This window comes from Eublepharis macularius, chromosome 6 (genome assembly GCF_028583425.1).
Source record: "Eublepharis macularius isolate TG4126 chromosome 6, MPM_Emac_v1.0, whole genome shotgun sequence".
Taxonomy (NCBI): Eukaryota; Metazoa; Chordata; class Lepidosauria; order Squamata; family Eublepharidae; genus Eublepharis; species Eublepharis macularius.
Genome location: NC_072795.1, coordinates 17,173,960 through 17,182,707, shown reverse-complemented (window position 1 = coordinate 17,182,707; position 8,748 = coordinate 17,173,960).

The window sequence follows — 8,748 nt, the reverse complement described above, 5'->3', positions numbered from 1 at the left end:
CAGAAACCCCAGGACAGGCCAAAAAACAAAGTCTTCACACAATACTGCCATGGAATAGTGATGGCCATGAGGTTGAATGACTTTAAAAGGAGATTGGACAAATTCAGGGCAGATAGGTTCACCCATGGGTTAATCATGGTGGCTACATGAAACCATAATGTTCATAGGCAGTTGGAATACCTGCTGCAGAAAGAAGCAACAACAGAGAAAGGTTTTGGTTTCTCTGCCCCTTCCATTGGCTTTCTGGGGCATCTCTATTCTGGGACATCTTTTCATATTCTGATTCACAGATAAAGATGAGGAGGGAGGACCGAAGGCATGTTATCCTGGACCTCCCAAATCCTTGACCTGGCTCTGACTTGGCACTCCCTCTTCTACGAGTCATCTGCCCTTAAATTAGCCATCCTAAAGGGCATTTCATTCCAGCCTGTGCCATACCAAAGGAAGGAACCCTCTCTTTTTCTTTTGCACAGTCCAGCCTTCGTGGGGTAGTTGGAGCTGTACATACAGACTATAGTTCTGGCCTGTCCTGCTGCACCATCTTCTCCCATTCTGCCTAAGCAAAGGTTGCCAAACCCCAGGTGGTATTTGGAGTTCTTACAAAATGACAACTGATCTCCAGGCTACAGAAAACAGTTCCCCTGAAGTAAATGGCAGCTTCAAAGGGTGATCTCTATGACATCACATCCCTGCTGAGATCCCTTCCTTCCTCGAACTCTGCCCTCCCCAAATACTGTTCCCAAATCCTCAGGAGCTTCCAAAAACAGAATTGGCAACTCTAGGCATCAGCCTGTTTTTTAATGGCTGGGTTTTATTATCTTAGTTGTGCACCATCTCAAGCAGGTCTAAATAAATACATAAATTGTTTCAATATAGCATGTCTGTTCTTATGTTTTCCCATGCAAGTTTTTGGACAACATCCTTCTCCTCCCGTCCCCACCAAAAGATTAATCTCTGCCAACTTATCGAGCTAAGGTCCATTTTTTGCATTTCTCAGCCATTTCCACACACGTTGAATAATGCACTCTCAATGCACTTTAGCAATCCTTTGGAAGTGGATTTTTTGTTTCACACATGGAAAACAGTTCCAAATGTTCGCTAAAGAGTAATGAAAGTGGATTATCCAACATGTGTGGAAGCAGCCCTCATCTGGTCTCAGATATTAATTTTGCAGGTACTATTACAGAAATAATTTTAATTTTAAAACTCTTTTCAACTGGCAAGCCATTGAAGGTATCGATGTTCTCGATGTTAGTTTAAAAGGACATTTTAAATTGTTCAGAATGTCAGTTGACAGTCGAAAGTATAAATTTTAATGACGCTCTTTAATTTTTTTCTCACTTGACTGTCAGTAAATTTGCTTTTGATTGATAAACATGACTGTGAGGAAATTAGATTTGGCTTTGGTGAAATGAAATCAGGCAATTAGTTGTGGCACTGTTTAGCATATCCAAGAGTATTTTTGTTTTGTTTCTTACGTTATTCTGTTTCTTCCTCACACCAGGAGTTAAAGTGCTTTAAAGGTTTGGTAAACTGAATTAAAGGATTATGGGAACATGGCCCATAGAGACTCCCATAATGCAATGGTTCTCATGCTTTTTGAAGTGGGAGCCACTGTTAAACTTACTCTGATTTCCAGGATGCATTTGCAAAGTAACTCTTACCTGCTTCTTCCCCTCCAACCATAAAAGGCAAGAATCTCATACCATTTTACAGTGAGCGAGATTAACACATGCTCCTGCCAAGCCTAGCAACTGGCAGGAGGGCTGGGGGTTGTGACAAGAGGGACATCAGCAATGTCTCTAACGTCACTAACAGTGCAATCCCAAGGAGAGTTGCACCAGTCTAAAGTCATTGATTTCAATGGCCTTAGACTTGTGTAACTCTGTTTAGGATTGCTCTGGAAGTGACAAAGGGAAGTGTGAGAGACTCAGCTTCAGATGCTGAGATGCTGAGATTGCCAGACAGTAAGAGTATGGTTGACTTGTTCCCTCGCCCCAAATGTGGCTAGCCTGAAATGGCAATTGGGGATGGAATGTTGGGGAAGCTGTCAGTTGGAGTTGGAGGAAAAACAAGAGAGTGAAAGAGAGTTGGAGCCTGGCTTTTGACCAGAGAGGGTCAGCCAGAGAATCCTCTGTGTGAGGAAGTAATGTTTGTGAAGCACTTTTAGTCCTCGGACTAAAGTGGGAAAAAACAGCACTAACTCCTGCTTAGACTTGAGAGGTCTGGGAATTATAGTGGGCCAAGGAAGTGGGTAGAAAGTAGTCTTCCCTTCAGCGCCAGAAACAGGATTATAGCTCATAACTATGAGCCAAGCTACAAGTGACGCCTGACACAGGTTGGACACTTGTCAGCTTCCCTCAAGTTTTGATGGGAAATGTAGGCATCCTGGTTTTGCAGCTGTAATGGAGAGCCAAGGTATAAAACCAGGACGCCTATTTTTCCCATCAAAACTTGAGGGAAGCTGACAAGTGTCCAACCTGTGTAAGACGTCACTTGTAGCTTGGCTCTATAACACCTGCCCAGTGTCTAGTAAGGATTTGACTCAGTGGAGCACCCTTAAGTCTGGAGAGGAGGTAAAGTCATGTTGTGTCTGTGCTTTAAAAGTAGAGCATTTGTAAAGCAGTGTCAACCTCTGAAAGAAGCCAGCAACCTAGTGTTATACCAAGTGATTTGTTCCTCACACCAGTGAAGTTTCCACATAAAAACCTTTCCGTTACTTCAGTTCAAACACCTGCCTACCTGCCTTCTGACTTTACCTACTGTAAATGAACCTTCTGTCACATTTTGAACCTCCCCAAGCCTTGTGTGCCAGTTTCTGCTGAAGGGAAGCGCAACCTGATCTCTGGTTACAGAAGACTATGGGTAGCTCTTTATGGGGAAAGAGCTGTGGACATAGTCTCCCAAGGAAGCATCACAGCAGGCTGTCTAAAAAGCCACAGAGCTGATGAAGAGACCAAGGAACTGTGGGACTGTGCATGCAAGAGTACATGCTGATTATTGGCAACAGTTCAAAGATGCTGCACTATCCCTGGCAATGAGCGATTTAGCCTGCCAGCTTCCTTCACAAGGCATGCCTTGATCTCCAGATATTATTTTGGCCTAGAGCTACAATAACCTGTCAAGGAAAGCTGTTTTTAAAATTAAAAAAAGAATCACTGGCATTTATAAAAAGACCAGGATCTGCAATGTTCTTTTGGTAGAAAAAATACTAAGGCGTTAAAACTTGTATACTGAGGCCGTTTTCACACGTCTTACCGGCTCTGGTACGTTGTGCAAAGCTCCTGCAAGGACAGCGTCTTCCTGGCACAATTTCACGCGAGAACCGGGAAATCATGCCAGGAAGACGCTGTCCTTGTGGGAGCTTTGCGCGACATACCAGAGCCGGTAAGACGTGTGAAAACGGCCTCAGTAGCGCTCCTAATTGGTTATATAGTGCGCTACTTGGAAGGTTTGGAAACTAGAAGAAAATTCCTTCATGACCTGGGACCACATGCCTGAATGGCTATGACTCAGCAGTGGAGCATCCACTGGGCATGCAGAAGGCCCCAGGCTCAATCCCTGGCATCTCCAGTTAAAAGGACTGGGTAGTAGTTGATGTGAACGTCCTTTATCTGGGAGAGCCATTGCCAGTAAGTGAGACAATATTGACCTCGATAGACTAATGGTCTGACATAGCGTAAGGTAGTTCCACATCTTCATGAAGGACCTTCGCTACCTTTTTGAACCTGCTTGCTAATTATTCTGCACTAGAGATGGGCACGAACCAGGGAAAAAACAAACCGTGCAGTTTGTGGTTTGTCACATTTCATGAACCACGAACCACGAACTTTCATGAACCTGCCCCAGTTCGCGAACCAGTTCGTTTGGTTCATGAAAACGTCACATCCCGGACAGCAAATCATCACTTCCGGATCAGCAGAAGGCCACTTCTGGGCCAGCAGAAGGTCTGCAAGAAGTCCATCCCCTGTTGCTTAGGAAACTGACTGATTGGTGCCAGGCTGTCTGCAGTGATGAACCCAAAAATGAACCAAATGAACCAGCCTAAAGTTTGTGGCAGTTCATCAAAAATGGGCTTGGACGAACCTCCAGTTCACGAATCATGAACCAGTTTGGTTCGTCACGAACTTTGGTTCATATTTCGGTTCGGGCCTGTTATGACCTTTACTTTCACTAGGGTAGATTTTGCCTTTAATCTTTCCCTTGACACCCTCTGGGTAGTTTGCTGCCACCAGGAATATTATATTCCAATATTTTTTATTTTGGTTTTCCCTTTGGTAACGTTCCTAAGCGTCAGGCTCCTTCGTGGTTCTATGTGGCCCTGAGGATAGGAATGGGATATAGAAATGACAGCTGCACTGGGATATAACAAAACAAAAATAAACTTTTATTTAGTCAAGAAGCGTATCGGTTTCATAAACGTAGTTCTCGGTTCTTAAAGTTACTTCATTTACTCTCATTCACACAGCTGGCCTCTCTTTCCCTGACTGAGTGTCCTTTCACAAACATGCTCAGTTCAGGTTCCACACAGGTTATATTTCTCTCATAAACACTTCAACATATTCAGGCAGCACACAGCTAGCCTGCTTTCTTCTGACTGAAACTTTTTATTTATTATTTATTTATTTTTTCAATTTATATACCGCCCATCCCCAGGGGCTCTGGGCAGTGAACAGTTAAAATCGATAAAAACAAAAACTAAAATCAATATACACTCCACTCCACTTTCTCTCCACTCTCAGTCTCCAACTGCATTCACTCCGCCCACCCTCTCAGTCATTAACCAATCATATCGCTCACTCATCCATCTCCTTCACTCCCCACTCTTCACCTATCTCATCAATCATTTAAAGATACATGCACACATTTACTTGGAATCATTACAGTGCCCATCTCTATTCTGCACAGATCAGTGCCTGTTGAAGGTGTTTTGTCTTAGAGTGTCATGGTGGCCATGACCTGTTGCCATGTCTTTTCTGTGGTTGCCCCACAAATATAGAGGTCCCTTCAACAATAGTTTTATTCCAATGGTTGTTTCTATGAATGTTGGGAGGTGCTGTCACATACATAGGAAAATGTACTTTCAATGCATTTCAGCAATCGTTTACAAGTGGACTTACCTTGCTTTTATTTGAGTGATTCTAACCCAATTCGGGTTCTCTGAGGAAATGCAGACTATAAAGATTTTTTTAAATAAAAAAGCTCCTGTGCAAGCCCTATTACAGAGTTATGGGAGAGGTGCACATGAGATCAACATGTGGAGGGACTATAGCTAAAGTAGAACATCTACTTTATCTCCAATTAAAAAGGATCCAGTAGTAGTTGAAATGAAAGAACAGAGATCCTTGGGAGAAACATTGTTATGGTGGGGTCTTTTTCCAAACTTCACTTTTTAAAGATATAACTATTGCTTCCTCTTATTCTCTCCTCTTTCAAGTGGAGAGTTTCTCTTTCATTTCTCTGTAGTTTTCTGTTACACTTTTATGAATACTTTTGTATCTTCAACCCTTGAAAATTTTTTTAAAAAAAAATGCTACGCCACACAGGGTGCTCTAGCAGGAGCGTCGGTTGGTTTAGGAAGTAGGAGCGTCGGTAGGTTTAGGAAGATGCTGTCTGCCTCCAAGCATCTGCAGAATGAAATTTTAAAATGTTGCAGAACCTCCCTTCCTGCCCCTCCTCTCTTCGGATTTCTCTTTTTATCAAAATGGAATCAAGTCGAAAGAGACTCCAAATTCCTATAAAGAGGGAAAGAAATAGATCATTGGTTTTCAGAGAGAAATTGGAGGATTCTCTGAATAGACTAATGGTTTGACTCAACATGACAGCTTCATGAGTTTCTGAGATGGGCATTGCATGGACAGCTAGAGTGCCTCCATCTGGGCTGTATACCAGGTGACTTTTGAATATATGAGAAGACACACTAGCTAGCCTTAGAGAACAAGAAAGGGAGAGTGCATTTTATGCAAAAGCTTTGGCAGCTGAAAAGTCAGAGAAACAAGGGCACCATCTGCAGCAGCTGCAAGTATTATACATACTGCAAAGAGGAAATGGGCATGTGCTACACAAAAAGGTTACTTGAGATGTGCAGCTGTCACCAGCTATCATGTAAAATGCTTGTAGTTTGGTACCTCCTAGAACTGCTTTCTTAACACCAGCCACTTCTTGAAGGTGTCAGTTCCAGCTCTGAGTCAACATTATTATATCTCTGGGTTCTTATGCGCTTCCTGCTTTGGAGGCATAGTTCAGGTACATGAGACCTGGCTGATTCTGTGAATGAAGAAGGAAACTTGACAAAGCAACGAAGGATGAGTCTAAAGCTCCTTACATCAACCAAGTTTGAACAAGAAGGGAATCCTAACAGAGTATAGAACATTAACTTCCTTGCAATGACAGCAGACCAGGGCAGCACTTCACAAGTACGTGCTATGTGCCATCAAATCACCTCCGACCTATGGCAACTCTGTGAATGAAATGTCCAGAGTCTGAGGCTCAGCCCCCAGACTTACCAGGAAGAGGGAAGGGAGATAGTTGGGGAACAACTACCCAGCCACCCCAATGGACACCCAGGGCCAGTGCGGACCAACAATAGAAGGGGGGAAAGAGGCACCCCAGCCACAGGAGGGCAGAGCAGCTCCCAAGCCCCAAAGGGTAAGGCAGGGCAGGTGGAAGCTAGCTAGCCCCACCCTCTGGTGGGAGGCCAGAAGGCCGAACAGGGAGATTGAGGACCATCAGAAGGGAAATAGACCTGAGGGAGAAGGGGCAGGGGGCAAGGGCAGCCAGCCAGCAACCTTTCCGGCAGGGGAGGAAAAGCAGCAGCAGAGGCAGCTCGGGACCACACCCCAGCCTCCAGGCAAGCTAGAGAGGATTAGCCAGGACCAGGAGAAGCTGTAAGAGAGAGGGGGGGAAGAAGAGAAGGAGTAAGACCAACAGCTGGATGGGGACAGCTGTCATGGAAGGCACCTGGGACTATGTCAGGTTGAAGGGACCTGCGAGTGGACTGAGAGGGGGTGAGGGTGAGGTATACCCGCCTCCTTCCACAGAGCAGGATCCCGCATATTCCCTGAAGGTCCTTTAAGGCTGATGTCAGGCATGCCAGCGTCTCACAGGCCAGTATCCATGGCAGAACCTGACCTTAAAGACCTCCAAAAAATCCTATCCTTAACAGACTTGCTCAGCTCTTGCATAGTAGAGGACATGGCTACCTTTACCAAGTCAAGCCATCTCGCTTTGGGTATTCTTCTTTTCCTACTGCCTTCAACTTTTCCTACCATTATTGACTTTTCCAGAGAGTCTTGTCTTCTCATGGTGTGACCAACATATGATAGCCTCAATTTTGTCATTTTAGCTTCTAGGGATAATTCGGGCTTGGTTTGATCTAGAACCCACTTATTTGTCTCTTTGGCCATCCATGGTACCCGCAAAACTCTCCTCCAGCACCACATTTCAAATTAATCAATGTTCTTCCTGTCAGCTTTCTTCATTGCCCAGGGAACACTATCCAACCTAGAGTTCTCAATTTCTTCAAAATTTCACTTGGCACTCTATCGCTCTCCCTCAAATAATTTGAACTTTTTCCTATGTGAGCAATTCTCACATGGAGAATTTACTTATATAGATCCCACTTTTCTTCCTCATGGGGCTCAAAGACATTCTCTCCTCCGCCATTGTATCTTCCGCACTGACCTATGAAGGTAGATTAAGCTGAGAGAGAGTGACTATCCAAAGGTCACCCAGTGTGCTTCCATAGCAGAGTGGGATTCATACCTGGGTCTCTCAGGATGGATTTTAGCTTCAGCATATTTTCCATTTTTATTTCCAGATTTCATATTTCATATTTTTAAACTGTTATGGGTTTTCCTGAGCTAACGAAATGGAACAAAATATATATATTTCCCAAGGCATTTTTAGCCATTCTAGTGATACTTTTACAATGAAAGCAAATAGTTACCTATTTATGGAAACTAAACCAAGTGGCATTTCCATAGCATCCAGAATCTGCGCCTGCTTCAGATAATCAAAAGCTGAGCACGCTAGAAAGGAAACTGTAGACATGTCTAGGAAGAGGCTGTGTCTCAATGGTAGAGCCATTGCCTCATATGTTGAAGATCCTGAGTTTAATCCCTAGCATTGCCAGCCCTTTTTCTTTTAAGCGATCAGGTAGTAGGTCAAGACTAGAGATGGGCACGAACAGAAAAAAAAATGAACATGATGTTCCTTGTTCGTTGCCATCCACGAACAGGGACTCACGAACAACCATGAACATGTTTATGGTTGGCTGTTCGTGGGGGCCAGCAGGCTCTCCTTCAGCCATCATCCAAGTCAAGATCCCTACTGCACCACTCCCAGAAACCTGACCTGAGCAGGCACCAGGAAAGGTACCAATAATAAATAATAGTTTGAGAACCTCTGCCTGGTAATGCCCTGCCCATTGTGCCACCCCAGTCCTGGGTTTAGATGGAGTTTGTTTATTGAAAATGCTGCAATGAAAGTGCCCAATGTTCAAAGTTTCTGGCACCAGTTTGTATCTTGGTCTGAAACATATAAATCAGCAGCCCAGTTACACACAATAAAAACAACAACTGGGCTTATATACCACTCTTCTAGACAGATTAGTGCCCTACTCAGAGCGATGAACAAAGTCAGTGTTGTTATTATCCCCATATTACAGCTGGGGAGCTGGGCCTGAGAGATGTGGCTTACCCAAGGCTACCTGCTGAGCTCGTGGCAGTAGTGGGATTCGAACTAGCG